The following is a 20,665-nucleotide window of genomic DNA, read 5'->3' on the forward strand; positions in this document are numbered from 1 at the left end:
ACTTCAGGTCCAGAGCCAGTTATGGGCTTCAGGCCTAATCAGCAGACTCCATGAGTCTGAGTGATTTAGGCTCTTCTCAAGCTTTAGACATTTTCTGCAGTCCTTCACTTTCCAGGGCATGCAGTGGAACCTCTTCTTAACCCCAGTTCTCTCTATCTCTCTGCTTCACAGGCTTCGGGATTTAGATTGACGTACCTTCCAGCTTCAAGGGGTTTTGAGTCTCATGGAGCAGTTTTAGACTTGTGGAGTACAGAATCATGGTAGATGCTTTTATTCTTGGCAACAAGTCCGTTCAGAGGTGGTTCATTTAATGATCCTGTCTCTGGCTGGAGTTCCTGTTCCTCTACAATTCTCCCACAGCAAGGACCTCTGATAGTCCGATAGCGATTGCAAGCTTAATAGCATACCTTTGAGAGGATAGAGATCTGCAAACTTTAGCAGGAGCAATTTTTGTTCCCATGCCAGTAACCCTCATGCCTTCAGTGCTGAGAGACACTTGCTTGAATGAAAATGTATGTGGGAGTGCTGTGCTGGTAGTTACTCCCTCTTCTGTAACGTTAACTAGAAGGTATCAATTAGAATGATGATTATGCTGTTTAAACAGCACCTGTTTTTCTATTTTGAATTGGCACTTTAAAAGCCAGTGATCAAGTTATTGCTTTATTAACGTAGATCTGGTGAATATACTAACTAATGACTTCAGGATTTGATGTGACATGAATGTTCTATTAATGCAGAGGAAAAATTAGGCTATCATCCCTGTCAAGCAAGAAACAAAGGAATGATAAATGGGGTGAATACTTATCCTAGCTCCATGCAGTTTCACGTAAGTTCGAGGTACCACCCTGAGATTATCATTTGAAGAATTATTTTTAGAACAAAAGAGGAATGAAGTGAGGTGGCACTTGCCATGCATTAGAACCCCTGAATGACAAAACCACGCGACTTTCTTATGCCCACGGGATAGGGAAATCTTGGTTTTTCACCTTCAGCATCCCTCAGTGGTGGTTGCTGGTGTGCAAGGCTGTGAATGAAAGTTAAAAGCCATAATTTTCAGTAAACTTGAGCTTTTAAATGGCAGTAAAGCCCCCTACAATGAAACTGTGTCTACCAAGTGATAGGAAGCTTTCTGTACCACCTGCAGCATTTATGTTAAGGACTGGCTTAAGGCCTTCTCTCCTTCAGGTACAGTTTAATAGAATGAACACTGCAGCCATTTGTTCCAGAGATATATTCCTCTAAAAGGTTTCTTTATTGACTTTTTTTTTTCAGTGTTCCCTTTCTGTAATTTCTGTGGAGTTTAATTATTAGCCCCAGGTATCCCGGTTGAAATCCAGACTATAAGAAATGGAAGTTTAAATTGAGACCTGTCTTTTGAAGTGCTGTTGAATGGTTTTAATATAGCTGCTATAATGTATGTTTTTCTGTTTACACTGTAGGATAAATGAGACAAAAATGATAGCTTCTGTTTGAGTTTTGGTATATGAAGTTGCAGTCCCAGAGCAATGGCGATGTGATTAAAGTGGTATTGAAGTGTTATTAAAAAGCTGTAATTTCGAATATTTTATGCTTTGTTTTGCATATAGTCAATCTGCAATGAAGACTAGTTGCTTAATGTAATTCTGGTGCTTGCGCTTTACTGTAGTTGAAGAAACTTTTCATTGGTCCCTGCTGGCTTTGAATCAAGCCCTTGGTTTAAGTATTGATTAAAAGAGAGACTCAATATAAATGGGAAGCCAAGAGAATTAATACCGTGAATGTAGTGAACTGGGGAGGGGAGGCCAAAAAAGATTTCATCCACAGATATAATTTGTTCCTTTGATGTGATGAATCAGGTTCCAGGTGCTTACTCAAAAGCCACGTAAGTAGTGGCTTTGCCTGTACCTACCCAAATGCTTTATTTTTTTCCCCCTTCCTCTGTATTTTTTTCTAATAACTCTGCTATTTAATTTTGTTTTCCTAGTATTTATTAGATGTCTATGCAGTAAAACATTACGAGCTGAGGAGATTTAATTAAGGACTGCTACAGCTGTTGAACCTTGTAAGACAAAATTCTGTAGTAGTGAAGTGTCAAACACCCCAATAAAACACAGTGTCCAATGGAAGAACCAGTGATGTCACTTAAAATATGGTAGCCTAAGAGGGAAATCGGGAAGGTTCAAGATGTCTGCTGAATTCTTGCCTTTCCTAAATCACAGCCTTCATTAATACAAATGCATTCTTTTAAAAAAGGAAAAAGGAAAACAGAATTGAGTAGTTTCTCAAGCAGCTCCCTAATGCCTCCCATATCTAAATACTGCAAATGGAAATTGCTGAATAAAACAAATACATCCTGTTTGACAAATTGTATGCTGATTTACCTGGGCTTTGATGTCCTTTGGAGGATTATGCAGCAGAGGAAACAACTCAAAAATAATAGAAATCCAGAAATCATATTGAAGAACTTTGTTGTGCAAGCGTGCTGTGTTGCAAGTCACGTTTTGATTGGACAGACCAATGCCTTTGGTTCAGAAACTAAATTTCAACTGGGTAAATTATGTTTTGTATATCCCTTAAGATGTTTGACATGTCAACCATCCAGATTAGTAAAATAAATGTAAATTTGAAGGACATCTAAAATTGCAGTCCGTGTAGAAAGAATAGTAATGAGCGTATTATTCACCACAGCATTGCTCCCTGGGGATGCAGTAGTGCTGTATCTACAGCCAGAAATACAAAAGAGAAGGATGTATTTTAGGGACATACTCCTGATCTTGGCTAGCTCTCCCTCTCTTACAACATTGCCTTTTTTCCTGTGTACCTTTTTCCTTTGTCAGCCCTACTGTGTCAGGAAAATCTATAACCCTGTTGACAAAGGAGCAGGCTGCTGTTGAATCTGTCACTTTATTAGACTGTAAGTGAGATCCCTTCCTCACACATTGTGGCCATACGATCCTTGGCCCGGTCTTTGGGGAGGGAGAAAACTGTGAAGACTCTCAGTGTGCAGAGAAAGCATCCGTAACAGCAGAAGGCCATGTATTCTGGTTCTTCATTAGATCAGCTATTCAGCTGCTGGAGTTAAAATGGTGGGAAAAACAAAATTTGAGGACAAACACAGGAGAAGAGGGAAAGGTTAAGTACCCTGAGGTACCCGATGGTCTAGTCATTCTCAAATCAATATCTGTATCTACTAAATGCACTTCATAGGCTTGGAGTTCAGTCCTGGTCATGTGAAGGACCAATGTGAGATGCTATTTTAACATGTGATGCTAAGTCTCTATGCTTTACAAATTATGGAACCCAAATATTAATCAAAGAAAAATATGGTTCTGTAACCATACAGAAACATCCATGTTTTGGCTTAATGGAGACATAATCGTATACTCTCCCAAAGAGATAAAATGCAATCTAATGCACATTTCTTTTCCTATCTGCAAGATTAACCTCATTTCCAAAGAAAGAATGAAAATATGCAACTAACAGTAGGCACGTGGAAGCAAAAGCATAATCTCACTGGGTGCATCTTTGCTGCTAAATAGGGGGTGATGAAGCAACTTTGAGCGTTTCCCCAAGCTCTGGTTTGGATGGCTCCGACTCTCTCTCTTAAAGACCAAGTCTGGGACTGGCTGGAGAGCTAATTTGCTTCAAAAACTGCTCCAAAAAGGTAGTATGGGCAAGACCTGCATCAGGTTGGACTCCTACGTTACGCAGTCCATTAAGACCATTTCAGAAAGCTTTGCCTATAGTTTCTCAATGTGAAATGACCAGTCTTCTGGGCTGCAACTTAGTCCTTGTATTATGCTGTGTAACTTGAACTCAGGAAATACAGGTATGCAGGAGATGCGTCTCAGGCAGTTGGTCACCACTTAGAATCCAGTGGACAAACAATTGCATGGCCTCGTCCAGTAGCCACCTTTGGAGATTGTTAGCCCCAGGCAATGTAGGTGTGAGCCAAGCTTTGCCTCCGGCCTTCAGGGCAAGAGGTCTTTTGCCGAGTGTTTATTGCCCCGATCCCAATCTGGATCTGAGGAAACTACTTATAAAATGGAATTTGGTCCCTCACTGTCAGGCTGTGTAGTGCTTGCCTTTATTCCGTGTGTCTTTTTCTTGGTGGATGCTACATCTTGTACTTTCCAGTTTTGTGTTTGTTTTATTGTATTGCAACATGTATGTGCACACAAACACACACACACAAAAGGTATTTACCTGCTATTTCCCTCTTTTCCTTCAAACCCAAGCAAGTCTGTAGCACAGCAAATAAAGGAGAAGCTGTTGCTTGTGACACAGGGAAGTTAGAACGTGTCTGTTTTCAAATGAGTCACTGCGTGAGCTTACACGCTAATGTGTCTCCAGAAGACTTGTATTTTATGATTTCGATTCATCCACCTTGTTTCCTGAGAGAGCTTGTTCTCCTTATCTAATGTCTGTAAAAAGTTTTTTTTTTTTTCTTTTTTTCTTTTTTTCCCCTCCCCATTTTGATAGGAAACATTTGGCAACTTCAATTTTTGTAAAGACCACGGCAACCTTTGGTCCTCCAGTGCTACTTTGTAAACAAGAGCATGCTCACAAAAGGAAGATTAATGGGTATCTTTCTTTTCAGAAGTTGAGATGGGCTCACCTTTCCTTTCAAAAGATTTGTGTTTTATGAAGCAGCTGTGTGTGTTTGCTGGGTTTTAGCTGTTTTGTTATTCCATATGATCAACCTTTTTTAAGTTGCAGAGTCATATCCAGCGAAGACACATTATGTTGATGCTCAGGTATCTTTAAAATATTTCTTACAGTTTGAACTTGTTCTCACTGAAAATTCTGGAAATCACATTATATACACTGTGGTTTTCAGGCAGACTTGATGAAAAATTTTCCAACATAAAGTTTTGCCTTCAGAGCTCACCAGTTCCTCAAAAGCAAAATGTTTTCAAGAAACACATTTCACGTGCGGTTGGTGGAGCTCAATAAGTAACTGAGATCTACCAATGAGTTGCTTGCTTTTTCAGACTGAATCATTTCGTAATTTTTTGCCTGTTAATAGAGTTGGTCACCAACTCTGGTCTTGTTTCCCTGAATCTTTGCAATTAACATTTCAGAGCTCTGTGAGAAGGAAAGAATGTATACTCGAAAATACATTGGAGATAAATACTTGATAAGCTAACTTAAAAATCTGTTTTCTTCTTACCAACTCTGTACAACAGCAGAAGTTTTCTTTATCTGGGAATGAGTACGTGGTTTTAATTTGCAATCAAAAGTATATCGTTCTGCTTTTTCTACTTTTTTATTTTACTTTTACTGGAGAAGAGTGCCTCTGTGCTTGAAGTTGTTGAACAGGAGACCAACGAGAATGCTTCTAATAAATTAAAAAATAAGTTTCATTCAAAGGGCAGTTTAATGAGTTTTTCACACAGTAAACAGTAGTGAGTTTATGAAGTCCTACCATGCTTGTGGTGAAGGCTATGTAAATTACACTGATGCATATTTATTCATTTACTTCTTGTGGGAATAGATTTAGGGGCCTATAAGCATATATCAGAATTTGTTACAGGGAAGGAAACTTATGAGGAAGGCTTATTATCCCAAGAGTGGAATTAAGGTGAAATTAACAAGTAATTGAAGTTATCTTTGATCATGATTTTTCATTCCCTTCTTTTCCCTGCTCTGAGGAAGTGAATATTTTTGATGTTCAGTAGAGCAGCACAATGCTGCACAGAGAAGCATAATGCTGAATTTTCATAATAATGTTTATAATGCAAATGAGGGACACTTCAAAAACAGGTTGATTAGCATTTCTTAATAAAATGCCAGTCTCCTCCTTTTTCTTCATTAGTTCTATCAGCAGATTACATAGCTAGATTTTAACATCAGTAAATCTGAAGTATGTGGTGGCTTCTCGTGATATAATTATTTGGTGGCTCTAAATAGTTTCAGATTGTGCGTTTAAAACAGTTCCTCCAGCACTAAAGCATTACAGTGAATTAATGAGCAGTTTGTCACCTCTGGGACCTTTGCTTTGAAATCCAGTCTGGCTTAAAGTGAACTCCTACCATTTCAGGCCAGCAGCTGGTAAAAGGTTAGAAAATGAATGAGCTCCAGGGACATCAGTGAACTTCCACAGGAGCATATATTTACTTTAGTGCTGTTTTTCAGAGATCAAACTGGGGGAAATAGAGTGCCGCTGTGCAGTTCCTCCCAAAGCCTACATCAGCCAGCCACAGCATTCCCCCATCGCGCTGCTCCCAGAAGTGTGCTTTGCTCTTCTTTCCTTCCCTGGCTTCTGCAAGGGAGGCATGGCAACGTAAAAACTTGAGCAAACAAATTGCATTCTCCTTCCTGTCTGTCATTTATTGGTTTTCTCCTAATTCGTTTTTTTTTTTTTCTTTTCCCTTCTTTTTAATTGCCAAACCTTCCTCCTGTTCCCTCTTGTCCTGCGTTTCATTTAAAAATCATTTCTCCCAAGTCTTGCTTCCCCCTCAGTGTGTGCTTTTTATTGTCGTTTTTCTCTGTTGTCTCTCAATGGGAGACCCAACAAGCTATCTCAAATTCCACATGGGGTGCATCGTTCCTCCCCTGCTAGACACCTGTGAAGAGCTATCTTTTGCTTTTCCTTTTTTTTCCCCATCAGAGAGACTTCAGAGAAAGAGATGCTTGTTGTGCTCCTTTTATTTTAAGGAGAAACAGGAGTGACATTTTATGAGCTTTTAAGTTCAGAGCAGTTGGTGAGCTGCAGTCTCTGCCCAGTTTTGATTCCAGTTGAGCATTACTCTGCTGGTTGAATTTCTTTTCCTTACTGAGTAAGGAAACAGCAAGCTGAGCTTTCCAAGACAGTGTTTAAATAATACATGCAGGTCTTCAGATTGTACAACTGAACTCAGGTATTTAAAAGCCATGGAAGAATTAAAACTACCCGGAAAAGCACTGAATTAAGGATACGTTAATCTGTATTAATATTTATGTCCTAATGCGGTCTTGCTAGTGCTTTCTGGAACGGGGCTGGATCATTGTGATCAGGTAACGACCTCACATGCCTCAACTTCTTGTTTCTTCCAAGTCCCTATGCAAGACTTCCTCCCCGCCCTAAATTTGTAGAGATAATTTAACACCTCCTCTTATTAAGATGGTGCTGGAGTCTCATCTTTGTTATTAAATCTCTTGATATTTTTTTTTTTCCCTTCACGTGTGTTGATTTGGATTAGGCAATTCATCAAAAGCCTGTTATTAGCCATTTCTTAGACCTTCTGTGTCAGACAACCAGTTGTCGCTTTATCTGGCTGTGGATTGCTGCTCAGCAATCAGGCCAAGGCTTGCTGCATGCCAGAGAGCTCCGTCCTCTGATTTTGCTCCCAGGGAAGCCATACGTAATCATCCAATTTCTGTACTGTAGCTTAAATTCAGTATTCATATTAAAACAATGATTTGTGCTATTGATGATTGCTTAAGTTCTTTGCAATTGATAGTGAGCTGGACCTTAACTGTAATAAGAATAATTGTAGCTCCGACAAGCTCCATAGTTTTACCACCCAACAGTTTAGTTTAATTTCTGTGGCGAGTTGCACTTACGGCTTTTGCTGCCCTCTTCTTGTAGTGGATTTTTCAGGAGGGATGTGTATTTATTTTAAAAAGATTGTAGCTAAGTGAGTTGAGTGAAGGAAAGTGGAAGTATCTCCATTTAGAAAAAAATACTGCCTACCCCTCCTTTTGTTTTCATTTTTGAATTATCTTTTGAATTATAACCACTGAAAATTTAGGGACTTCTGGACTGCTGGAGATGATCTGGTCTGCCATTCTGTTGAAAGCTTTGGATTTCAAGCCTTAGACAAGGTTATCTGGAACACAACCAAACTGATTCTTGATTTTTTTTTTCCAATAAGAGGGTTCCACCATTTCTCTGAGCAGCCTCTTCCAATGCTTAGTTGCTCTCGCTGTGAAGAATTTGTTGTTCTAATATCCAGATTTACTTTCCCTGAAGCAATTTGTGGTTACCACCTGTTATATAAAAATACATCCTGGTGAGCAGAGTACATCTTCCTTCACCAGAACAATTTTTTTTTTATTATTTTTTTTTTATTTTTTTTTTTTAGGTGTTGCAAGATGGTGAGTAGATTCTGAGCCTTTTCTTCTTTAGGCTGAACAAGCCCAGTTCCTTCATCCTTTCTTCAGCCAAGCTTTTCAATTCTCTAAGCATTCTGGTGGACCCTTCCCTGGGTCCCATCCTATTTTTCAGCGTCCACCTTGAAATGGGGGACCAAAACTGGACACAATGTCCCAGGCATGCCCTGGCAAGTGCTGAACAGAGTGCACTAATCCCATCCCTTGTCCTGCTGCAGTCTGGGACGTGGTTTGTCTCCACTGCCCAAGGGTGCTCTGCTGACTCATTTAGCTTGCTTTCTGCCAGGACCTCCAGGTGCTTTACAGCACAGCTATTTTATGGCCTTGTGTATCTCCAGTTTGCACAGCTGGTCCCTAACTCAACTATTCTCTGCCTTTAAAGGCATTTCTAAGCTTGCTAGTTGGGTCATACTGGGTCATGACTATTGCAGCAAGAAGTGCTGGGGGGGGAATTACTTTATGTTTAAGTGTCTTCTGGAGAGAGGATGGGATGTGTACACACACACCCTTCATCTCACTGCTCTGATACTACTGAATCGGTGCTTTAATTTCTTTATGCCTACAGGAGCTAGCTGTTTTTCATCAGAAAGATAATGTAAGAGCACAAACTGTTCTCTTGTTGCATAAAAATGCCTGCCTGCCCTCAAATACTCGGTACTCGAAGTGCTTTTTGCACTTGCCGGGCTCTCATCCTGTCTTGCTTTTCCCCTTCTCTTTTGCAAGCCGACCTGCTCGCTCTGCCCATTCCCCAAGCCAGGCATCCAGAACCCGACCCCAGTCCAGAGACGGGGGGATCTGCCTCCTGGCCTCAGCCCCCCTGGAAGGCCGGGGGCTCGATGGCAGCACAGCGCTGGGTGCCGGAGCACCACGCAAGCTCTGCTCTGCTGTGGAAGACCCGCAGCACTGCTGCCGTGCTCCTCGCAGGGCCTTACAAGGCAGCGCTGCTGTGAAGTTTTCTTGGGTCACAGACGGCAGACGTGGCAAAAGAGAAAAGAAATCTAAATATTAAAAAAACAAAAGAGAAATAATTGCAGTTATTATTGATCACCAACTGTTTTATACCCTAGCTACTTTGCGAGTCAGTGGATCTATCAATGCCCAGTGCTACTTGACAATTACGCAGGACTGTTGATGGATGGATGATATGGGCCAACCTCTCTGCTAAGCCTGTGGGCTCTTGGCATGATTGGATTAGGTCAGCTCCTAATGGGATCTTTTTCCATATCACAGGCCAGATGCAATACAATGTAAAGAGGGAAGAGATGCCAGAATACTAGCACCACTAGTTGTAATAAAGAGAAAAATCACTTTTTCTGAGGTTATCTCAGCAATTTAACAATTAAAAATTAACTCACTGAGGAACCTGGAGGAAAGAGATGATACTATTACTGAGAGTCAGAGCCAGGAAGTTTTCCTAGCTCTTCTTAAAGCCAGGGGAAACACAATAGATGATCACCATGGAGTCTGATAAATTGAGAGGCGCTCTACATATTCAAAGCCTAAATTCTTATTAGACATTCAGAACTTTAATGCAGGTCTATGCTGAGTGGCTTTTTATTCTCCATGGAAAAAAAGGAAAAAGAAAAAAAAAGTATATAAATACAGCAACTTTGAAAGTTTCAATTTAGGTTTGAATGGACAGTATTATGGCCAGGTTATTAACATTCACCTTTCAGCAGCGGTTTTGTAATATGGTTTATTTTAAATAAACTTTCAATCAGTAAAGAAAAACAAAAGTCATTTTTCTGGTAATGATAAAAACCCAGTACCCTTTGTCAGTAATAGAGCAGAAATGGTTCTTCTGTTTTCCATTGCTTAAAGTTTCTAATTGGTTTTCTGTTTCCTTAATTTTCAAGTAAAAGTACATACAAAATTACACTCACATCGTTTGATGAAGGCAAAATTTCAAAAAGTTAAATGCTTAGAAAAAGGACCAATTTGATTTATATTACCGGTCCTACTGAGAGCATTTCTTTGCTTCCAGGTGTAAAGGCTAAGGAAAGTCAGACAGGGCCCACAGCTGTTCCCAGTATAATACTCCAAGACCCAAGGCCTGAGTCTTTTGCAGGCTATGCAATCCTACTCTAACCTGTTAGTTGTGGGAAGAAGAGAGTTGTTGTCACATTGTGACTGTGACACCAAAAAGGATCTGAACTGCCTTATTTTTATGGGCCAGATTTTCATGGGCCAGAGATCTGTTAAATGAAGGCAGTAGCTAGACTAAAGTAGAAAGAAAGACTGAAAATATGGTCATGAATTGGATCCTGAACTTAGGGGAATTCTGGAGTGTACTGAATGGGTAGATAATGGATAGTAAATTCATACTAAGAATAAACTTTATTAAGCAAAATAAATCCTCCTAGTTAGTTTCTTCCCGGACTCACTGAGATGAAATTTTCAAGAGGACTTGCGTCTAGGCTTATGACAGCACTGGAAGATCGGGCTGCTACTGGTGAGAAGGAAATTGTATCTGGAAGGGCATGATAGGATGTGGGATCCATTTCATCAATTTTGTAGGAAATTACATTTTTAATTAAAATAAAATTAATTTATCTTCCTAGAGATAGACCCGTAGAGGCTTACATTTGGAAGATTATCATCAAACATACACAAACAGATGGCTCCCTTATTTCTTTGCTTATAACCAACCCAAGAAAAGAAAACATCAGTCCTAACATCAGTCCTACTGGAGTCCTGTTAGGGAACTAACAAGCATCAGGTGGGTGGTGGGTGGGAGATCCTGATGCTCAGAACTATTGGAGTTACTCATGGAGAGAAGGTCCTACAACAAGTGGTGGAAGAAAACTTGAGGTGACAAAAGCACTCAGCTAAATTCAGTAAGTTACGTTAATTTGTCCTAGTGACATATTGCTTTCAGAGAAAGCTACTTTATCTATTGGAAACGTTGACCTCCCTTCCCTCCCCCCCCCAAACGGCATATTGATCGGAAGACCCCCACCCCAAAAAAAAAAAAAACACCCCAAAGCAAAACAACAAAAGACCTTCTAAAATCAAAACAGTTTCCTGAAACTACTGCAAGTTTGGGATACTTCTATTGACTTCATTTAACCTCCATTGGCACGAGGTAAGAAAAGACTGAGTACGTCTAAGTATATGTAACTCGGTGTTTGGTATTTGATATTTTTAAAAAATAATATCATTAAAGAAGATAGCTGTGTTTTTTTTTAGCTGTATGTTTAAGTGGTAAGTGCTGTGGTCTAATTTGGAGTAAATTACTTGATCTGTTGAGTTGGAAGCCCTTGGCAGAGCCTGGGAAAGGTGTGCAGTTCTCCATTTCAGGATCACTTCTCTTCCCCCAGAATACTCCCTTCACTTGTGTTTACGTATACTGCATGTGCAAAACTTTCCAAAATGTTTGGTTCTGTTGGAAATCACCCTTTCTAAACCAAGGTTCAATCCTTACCCAGTGTTGCATGGTTGACATTTGATGAGGCTGTCATTCTGTAAGTGAAGAAGTTGTATTCAGCATCAGCTCATGCTTAGGTGGGCGTTTGGGAGCGTTCAAATACTCTCCTTCTCTTCATCCCAACCCTTTGCTTCTGAAAAGCTTCCTACAGCTGTGGCAGACATACAGAAGATGCATTTTTATGTGGGGAAGGAAGAGTAAAAAAGTTAAGATTTTCACTACTGCAATAGTAGGTAAGATGTTCGCTAATAAAAGTTAAGATGTTTGCTAATAAAATTAAGATGTTCACTACTGCATTAGTAGTGTGTACAGGTGGAGGTGGCGGACAGAAGATGGAAAGATACAGATAATCCCACATCTGCATTCAGAAAAGTATGAAGAGAGAATTTCTCTTCAAAACTACCAGATTCTGATATGTCTGCAACCAGTGCAGAAAATAAAGATTGAAGGCAAGGCAGAGCAGGGACAAGCACGGACTAAGAGTGTCAGTTCGGTTAAAAATAATAATAAAAAAATAAATTTATATATATGGTGGGGAAAGAAAAAAAGGGAAGAAGAATATTGAAAGGAAGCATGCTGAAGAAAGGCTGGCACTGGAGAGCAGTCTAATGCATTGAGATATTGATCCAAAAATGCCCTCTAAGCTTTGCTAGGGAAGATGTGAATCTTTGGTTTCCCTGGAGCATGTAGGTACAAAAGTTTTAAAACAATTCAGGTCAAGGGGAGGAGGAAAAAAAAAAAAAAAAAAAACACTATCTGAAATCTAGTAGAAAGATGAAGGTTCTGTCATTTCATAAATCCAAATCAGTGTGCATTTCACTCAGTTTGAAACACAGCCCTAGGCTGGGGATTAGTAGGATCTGGGGCTGCAGATCGCACTTGCTGTGGTCAGCTATGCTCTGAAAATTGAGTTCTTCCTGTTGTACACGGGAATTTAGGAAATGCCTCCAGCTAACACATTTTTTGCGTGTAAAATAGTGTGGTGAGAAGGACAAATATATAAATTTATATTACAGTACAGATGTTTTCTTTATGCTCAATCTCAATCCAAAATAGTTGCTGAGTGTTGATACTGACTTAAAGGAGAGCAGAATGGAGCCATTTCCAGTGAATAATGTATGAAGGAGTAGTCGGGATGTGAACTGGTTACTAAAATACTACTGTACAAACCAAGCTAATTGCAATGAAGCTGTTGGGAAGCATGTGGAATGTCGTATATTGATTTGCTGCAGTATGAATATAGTTTTTGGTTTTTCTTTTTCCATAACACTCCCAAGTTTTTTTTTTTTTTTTTTTTTTTTTAATTACTTTTACACGGGGATATGAGATCTCCACAAAGATCCTGTTTTTCTACTCATTCTAACGTCTCTTTGTGCCACGTGTAAACACACCTGCACAGTGCTGCATGCAACATGCAGAGGATTGATAGCTTCTTGCAAAAACTTTCTCAATGCCATGCTGAGATTGAAACAGTGAAAAAAATATTAAGCCTGCGTCACAGCATAATGTGATGAGAAGGAAAAAAAATAGAACAGTTCTTCAGCATCTTCTGTCTGGAGGTAATGGCTACCAATATATTTGATCATGTCATTATACAGATTTGCTGTTTACTATAAGGACTGCATCCATATCATTCAAATACAGCTAGAAGACTGTTAAAGATCTTTGTGTTCTCAGCTGAGAAACTAAACTGATTCTGTGCCCGCTGGCAAAGGCTGAAGTTGCCATTGACAAATACGTACAATATGAAGAGACTTGGATTTTGTATTTTTTTTACAGCTGAGATTCATACTTTAATGTTTTGAGGAATATATTAGAATACTGTCAAAATGCCCTTTTAATAGTTTTACTTGTGATTCAACATGTTTTCAAATATTTACTCAGTCTTTTGCCTTTTAGTATGGAACTTAATCTGTTACTAATCTGTTATCTGTTATTAATATCTCTTCACATACACAAATGCTCTTTTTCCACAGATGCATGCATGTGCAATGGAACATGGAGCTACTTAACTGTAAACTTGGAGTCCAACCCCAAGGCATAGATGCCAAATCACAGGCAACAAGCCATCAATGCACCAACTTTAGGAAGATTCTAATGAAAAATCTTTCTATTGGTTTAAAAATTCACAATTCCCCTCTTTGTTAAATTAAATGGGAAAAAAGAAAATCACAAGAAAACCAACAAAAAAAATATTTGCATACTATAGGTAGGATGCTTTGTGAGTAGGTTGTTGGTTTTCGTGTTTGTGTTTATTTATTTTTTTCCTTCCAACAAACCTATGAAATAACGGGAAATGGATTGACATGTCATATAAAAGAGGGAATAGAGTTCCCTTCCGAAGGACCATGATGAATAGTGGGGATGGGCAGATTAAGTGCTTGGTTGTGCTCACTATGATCCATAACCTCAAACTTTACAAAGCAACAAAGCATCCTTAATCACGACAGCTATTGACAAAAGATAGAGTCCTTCAGATAGCAGGGAAAAAAAAGAAAAAAAAAAGAAAAAAAAAAAAGAGTTGTCTTAGAAATTTCTGTTGTTAGTCCCTGAACCCTCTTGGTGTTCTGCTACTGTCTCAGAGCCCGGAGCTCTGTGAACCTTTGCCCGGTGTTTCTGGGATCCGCCAGGCAGTGCCCGTGATGGCAGCATCTGTGTGCTTTTTTCAGGGTGTCAATGTAGGTGCCTCTCATCTGCCCTTCTCTTGATTTCCCAAACCAAAGGGAACTTAACTGTCCATCTTCCACCCCTCCTCCAAGCTGACTAGTGGTTTCCAAATGTGGTAGAATTTCCACCAAAAACCAGTGGCTAGGCAGGAGGAAATTGTCTGGGCTTTATTTGTTCTAGGGAGCCGGATAATCACAACAGAGACCATATGGGCATTGTAAGTATCACCCTAGCCTTTTCAACTAATGCTGTTTGGGAGGAGGGGAACTTAAACACACGTTCATAATGCATTTCCAGTTTTCTGACGTACTACCAACAAAAGAGGAGAATGCAGAGATCTTGGAAGATGAAGACCATGTTAGCATGAACTGGTTATCCAAAAGCCTCGATAAATGTGGGACTTCCATGAAGTCCCACCCAAGACGGTTAAAGACTTCTGATGATGCAGTAACATAGCCAGGAGCTGTTAGCGACAGGCCCCTTGCATGCACTTCGCCTTCTGGCAGCATCAGTTGAAGCCTTCATGTCGTGACTGTTTTGAACACAAGAGTTGTACACGGAAGTTTTGGTGGCAGGAAATCCATTATGGACTGTTTGGCTGTCTGCTGGGGGTAGGTTATTGAAAGATGGAACTTCCATGAACTTTGGGTCAGCTGAATAAACTGTTTTGGTTACTAGGAGACATCTTGTTAGTGAGGAATTGACTTTGAGTAGCAGTAATTGTATAAATTAACATTAATTTCCAAAAGCATAATATCAAGAGATTTTTGCAAAACTGTTTAGCAAACACTGAAATAGTTGGCCTCTCAGAGGTTAGGTTGGATGGAGAGACTCACTGCAAGGAAAACAGCTGCAGTAACTGCTACCGGCAGAGATGAAGGGTGCTTAGGCAAATTGCTTGAACGTCAAAGGTGTAAAGATACATATCTATGGGAACGGTGCTTCAGTAATTGTCCCTGTGTAGGTGCTCGTTCATCAGTGTATTCAGAATTTTCTGAAGCAGAATCAAGGTGAACTCAGCTGGCTTGGTTTAAACCACATGCAACAAGCTTAGGTTGGATATTGAGATTTATTTTTATTTTTACTGGAGGGTTGTGCAGCATTAGAATAGTCTGCCCAGGGAAGTGGTTGAGTAACCATCCCTGGAGGTCTTCAAGAAATGTAGAACTGTGAACTCAGTAGCATGGTTTAGTGGTGGACTTGTCAGTACTAGGTTAAAGGTTGGACTAGATGATCTTAGAGGGCTTTTCCAACCTAAATGATTCTGTGAAGTTGTGTAAAGCAGAGGCCAACTGAGCAGAGCTTGGGTTTTGACACCAAAGATGATTGACCCACTTCCATCTAACATATTATATCCAGTTGTGACAGCTAGCAGAGGATCTGTCAGGTAGATGCACTCCACTGGTTATTATTTTTTTAATTCTTATTGACAGATGAAGTGATATTTAAAACCCAAATCTGCAATATGTGAAACCATGCATATTTTCTGTGGACATAGTCCCTTGATGGTCATTTATATTTTAGGAACTGACATGTTCTGTTTTATTAAACTAGACTGAAAATGGAGAGCAATTGTTTAAGACCAGAGCTGTTGACCTTATATTTCATGAGTAATAAGATTTTATTTACTGTAGTTACTGCAGGCTTACTAAAAATTGAGGATATTTTAATACTTTGCCCTTTCCGGTACGTATATGTAGATAGACACGCTGTTCTTGTACATTGTTCAAATGAACAGCCAAAAAATAGTCTAAAAAATACCAAAGTGGGCTGAAAAAACATCTGAATGCACAAATACTGTTTTCAGTTCAGAACCTGAGTTTTCAAGCTGAAATGTGCAGCAGTTTCACAGATTTTTATTTATTTTTTAGTTTGGGTTTGACATACAAATTCCTCAGGCTGCGGATCGACTTGTGCGTGAGTATCACCCTTAGAAAAGAGTAAGATCCGTTTCAGCCAAAGAATGGTTGAACATACACTTTTTTTTTTTTGTCCTGTCGTGTTAATTTTCATGTTTATGTCCATGATTCCTGCCTGTAGTTTTGCTGTGCTGTAAATGCCGTAGTGCTTTCACAATGTTATTTCTTTAGCTGTAAATACCACAGTGTTTTCACGGTGTTATTATTTACAGTTTTACTTAGACTTTAGGAAAAAGAGCTTATGTGTTTCACCATCTGAATCCTTCAGGTAAGGGAAAAAAATCCCCCATTGATCATAATCTCAAAGGACTTTTGGTTTAGGTAGGCCCCGGAAGATTTTGAAAACCTCGTTAGGATATTAGATAGTATTTGATTGTCTCTAGAGTTGTATTAGCAATTTTGTTTGTTTGGACTGCATTATGCTTCTTTGCCAAATCTAGTAGTTCTGAGAGAGTGGATTGTGCCTGCAGATCTGCAGCTGCTTGGTAGGGTTGTTTTTCTTTTTTGAGAAAGTACAGAGAATGAGAAAATTAATTCAGTTAAGTAATAAAATAGTTTGCAGCGAAGATATATATTTATTTTTATTTTTGTTCCCCAGAGTGACAGACAAATACTTGAAATTGAAACCTCTTGTTCATCTGAAACGTCCATGGGCAGTTGTAGGGAATTATTTTTCTCACTAGGGTACTTCAGTTGTGGACCCGTACATCAAACTGGAGAGTCTGTATGTTGCACTGGGATTTTGGTTAAGGCTTTAGTTATTTTTACAGGAGGCTACAGCACACCTGGAATCCACCATTTTGCTGTTGCCTCTGACACATAAATTTTCCCCAGCAAAGCACAGGGATGTATTTACTTTAACATTTGTGGCTGATCAAATAAGTTTTATAACTGCGCTTGATCAAATAACTCGTGTGACTTGGTGCTGTAGTCTTGTCTGAAGGGAGGGATTTTTAGAGCTGGGGAAAATCCTCACTGGCAAAAGTATAGGAAGTCATTTGGGTGAGGTGCTCCGAGAGGAAGAAATATTCCATGATTCACTATGAATTAAAAAGAGAAGAAGAAAAAAAATGACTTGTTCAGGTAAAAATATATATATATATTATTTTTTTTTTTCAGTGTTGAAAACTGACCCAGGAAGATACCTACAGATATGCTTATTTTGTGTGTATCTGCCTTTCATGCTGGCTGCGTACAAAGTACATACAGAATAATTTATTGCAGGTTTCAGAACTGATCATCCGCGTAACCCTGTCAAGAGCACAACATTAACTGAGCATAGAGGGAAAATGCAGTTTTGTTTTTGATCTTTCCATGACCTTGCTGGTAGTAGAAATAAAGTAATGAAAAAATCATGCTCATAGTTTATATTAAAAAAAAAAAAAAAAAAAGAACAAATATTCCTATGGCGTGGTAAAATGCCGAATTCCTAAAACAGATTTTCTACAATTCTTTTTTAAATGAGAAAATTGTTATTCTCTGTAACACAATAACTAAAACTGAAAATTTGATGGAAAGGTGGAGAGAAATTGGCTTGGAAGATTTTTTTAGTATACTCATGTAAAACCCATTAAGAAAGTGGCTAATTTATACCTCAGCCTTGACACATGCCAATAGGTTTGCTATCTCTCTCTTAGAAGTGTCAGGCTCTTTCTTCAACATCCAAAGTGGCAGCTAGATTTTAACTTGGCTTTGTTATTCCTAAATGGATTAATAATTACGTGCCAAACCAGTATTGATATTAGATTATGGACTAATACCGGGTTCTCTGATGCACAGGTAGTCAGCAAAGAGGTGGAAGGTCTAAGTTGTCTTTTGAAATACTTGAAGAGTTTGCATTCCCTCATCCTCCCCTCTCAACTGTGAGCTAGCTGGAAGTGACACTTTCCAAAATAACTTGACAAAGATACTTTCAAAACTGTCATTTCCTTACAGGAATTTAATTACTCCTTTCTTTTTTTTTTTTTTTTTCTTCAAAGAAAACCTCAGTCTATTTGCAGATCCCTGTGCACATTTTTATCCACTGCTTTTAGAATTCAAACATAATACTGCTGAATGCTAACACCGTAAAACAAATGTAGAGATTATTGCTTACAACTGTAGTTTTTGGTAGTACAGGTGTGCATGTTTCTTTAATCAAAAAGAAATATTAAATTCTGACCAAAATGCTGATTCTTTACCCTGAAGTAGTCACAAAGAATCATTTAGAAATATAAATTCAACATCCTATTGTTATTTATGAATAATAATAACAGTAATAGAAGGCTAGATGATAAACTTATACAAGTTAATATTATACTTCATAAAATTGTGTATTTCAAAGACAGGTTTTTATTGGAAAATATTTTTTGTATTTATTTGGTTCTCCTAGAAGGCCCAGTTGAGAGCATTTGGAACTACTGAGAGGGTTTTGAGGAGAAGTGTCTTCAGTGTTTAATGTGGCTGAAGTGTTATTTAATCATGCTTTTGCCACGGTTTCAAGTTAATCATATAACAGAACTCCACTTGATATTTGAGAGACCTGGATGTGTAACCGTTTTGAAAAGATGGTTCTCTTCTAGAACACTATTTATTGTGATGTTTCCCTCAGCCTCAACGAGAGTATTTGTGGCTAAAAGAACATATATTTTACAACAGCATCCAACTTTGTGGACACTGTATCATGAGGAACCTCTCATGCTCCTCGTTGTCCTCACAGGATTAACTAAAGCCCCGTTTTGGGTTCCAATTTTAATACTTGAGCTGCCAGTCAGGGGCTCCTCAAGCACCTTCATCATCTGAAGATTCTGTGGTTAAGTCTATTTGCTATTTAATATGCATTTGTAAACTGGCTAAATTTGGTGAAATATTTGCAAAATTCTATTATAATTTCTAGTAGAAGAGCATTTGGTGACTTCTTTAATGCGTTTCCATATTTGGGTCTGTCTGTGTATCTGTATACACATGCACAAATATATATTCAAATTATTTTTTATTCAGAGGTGTGTGTATTTTTAATATGTAGTTTTATATATATATTTTTTTTACGGCGATGGCCCTGAAGTATGTATTCTTTCTCCCTAATACAGACAGGGTGTCCTAACTTGACACAACCTTTGCCAAGACAAATCCTTGCAAATTGAATTTCAGAAGTGACGCTTCCAGAAAACAGTTTTGTCGCAGCAGTACAATCGCCACATATTACGTGGTCCTGCATTATAAATATCCCCCTCCAAAGGGGAACGGCAATACGTGTAGGCATTTTCCTAAAGCTGTGATAGCGAGTGTCTAGGGTAGCTGAATATTGGTGCAAAGACCTTTTTTTCAATCTCCAGTATTGGAGAACTCAGCTGGAAAAGCTGTGTGACATGCCTGAAACAGATTCAGGCGTCTCTGCAGAATGTAAGGAAAGACCTGAATACCAGGATTACAGATCCCACAAATCCTCCGCTCGGTTGTACAGACGGATCAGGCAGTTTATGTGTTCAGTTAATCTATTTTCACTTCAGGGTAATGACTTGCAGCTGTAGCCCACTTCATTGGCAGATCAGAAGCCACACTGTAGTATCTGCCCGACCTCCTCCATTTGTCTTGGACGGGGAACTGTTTAGCTTACGGCATGTTTTATTCTCCCAGGCTACTCCTGAAAATAAACAGAATCTGGGCAGCACGGCACCCGCTCCCCTGGGGTAGCTCCACGGCGTTCCTGGTGCTCGCTGCCCGCCCTGGGCACATGGGTTGGGGTCCCCAGCCCTGCTGGGTGGCCTGAGGGGCCTGTGCTCCCCCAGGTGCCCTTCATGAAACCAGTGCTCTGAAACCCCACGGTGCACCCAGGCTGTTAATGCTCAGGTGGAGAGTCCAGCAGGACGGGTGGGGGAGGCAGGTTTTCTGGCTCATCGTTACCCAGTGGTAGGAGATAACCCGGCCTCCAAAAATACGGTGTGTCTTCTGGCCTGTAGTCTTTTGTTTAGTTTTAAAGCACCCCTCTCAAGCTGTGTTATTCTGTTTAATGATGAGCAGCTTCCTTTAGTGCCGTCTAATACTTGCATGTGTCACGGGCCCATGTCCGTCTGGAAGTCTGGCTCCGGGTTTCGGGGAAAACATCCGGGCCCAGCTGCTGGTGTGCAGCACCTACGGTGGCTGGGCCGACATCCGCGGCCTGCATTCTGCGAGGCTTCACAGAACTGTGCTGGTGTTCTCCTAAGAGGAAGGGCGTTGGGGATTCATCAAAGGACCTGAAAATCTTTCTGAGGGGAAAGGTGTTCCCATCCTCAGTCATTGCTTTCAAAGTATGAAGTGACCGGATCTCATACAATCTGAAGTCCTCTTGGCCTACACCGGTACGCTGGTATCCATATCCCTTAGGAAGCTGGCACCAAGTTATTTAGGCTCTTCTGACAATTTCCCACCTAGGCCCCATTTTCTGAAATGTGCCAGCATGTACTGACCTACTGGGGGCTGATGGCAGGGTGAGAAGGCCACGGCTCCTCTGTGCCCTGCCGCGGGCAGAGCCCTTTGCTTCTGCTGAGCCGGCGTGTGTCTGAAGGTGATGTGCACATCTGCCGCATGCTGCCCACATCAAAGTGGGGTGCCTGAA

At 39.8% G+C, this 20,665-nt stretch overlaps 1 protein-coding gene and 1 long non-coding RNA gene across 3 annotated transcripts in view; both read left to right on the forward strand.

Annotated features, from left to right (window-relative positions):
- MACROD2 (mono-ADP ribosylhydrolase 2) overlaps positions 1-20,665 on the forward strand; it is an 857,698-nt gene that overhangs the window by 346,083 nt on the left and 490,950 nt on the right. The window lies entirely within an intron of this gene.
- LOC118164884 lies at positions 11,667-13,997 on the forward strand. The gene is made up of 2 exons (XR_004749714.1): positions 11,667-11,736; positions 11,807-13,997. It is a non-coding gene; the product is annotated as an uncharacterized LOC118164884 (long non-coding RNA).

Source organism: Oxyura jamaicensis, chromosome 3 (assembly GCF_011077185.1).
Source record: "Oxyura jamaicensis isolate SHBP4307 breed ruddy duck chromosome 3, BPBGC_Ojam_1.0, whole genome shotgun sequence".
NCBI lineage: Eukaryota > Metazoa > Chordata > Aves > Anseriformes > Anatidae > Oxyura > Oxyura jamaicensis.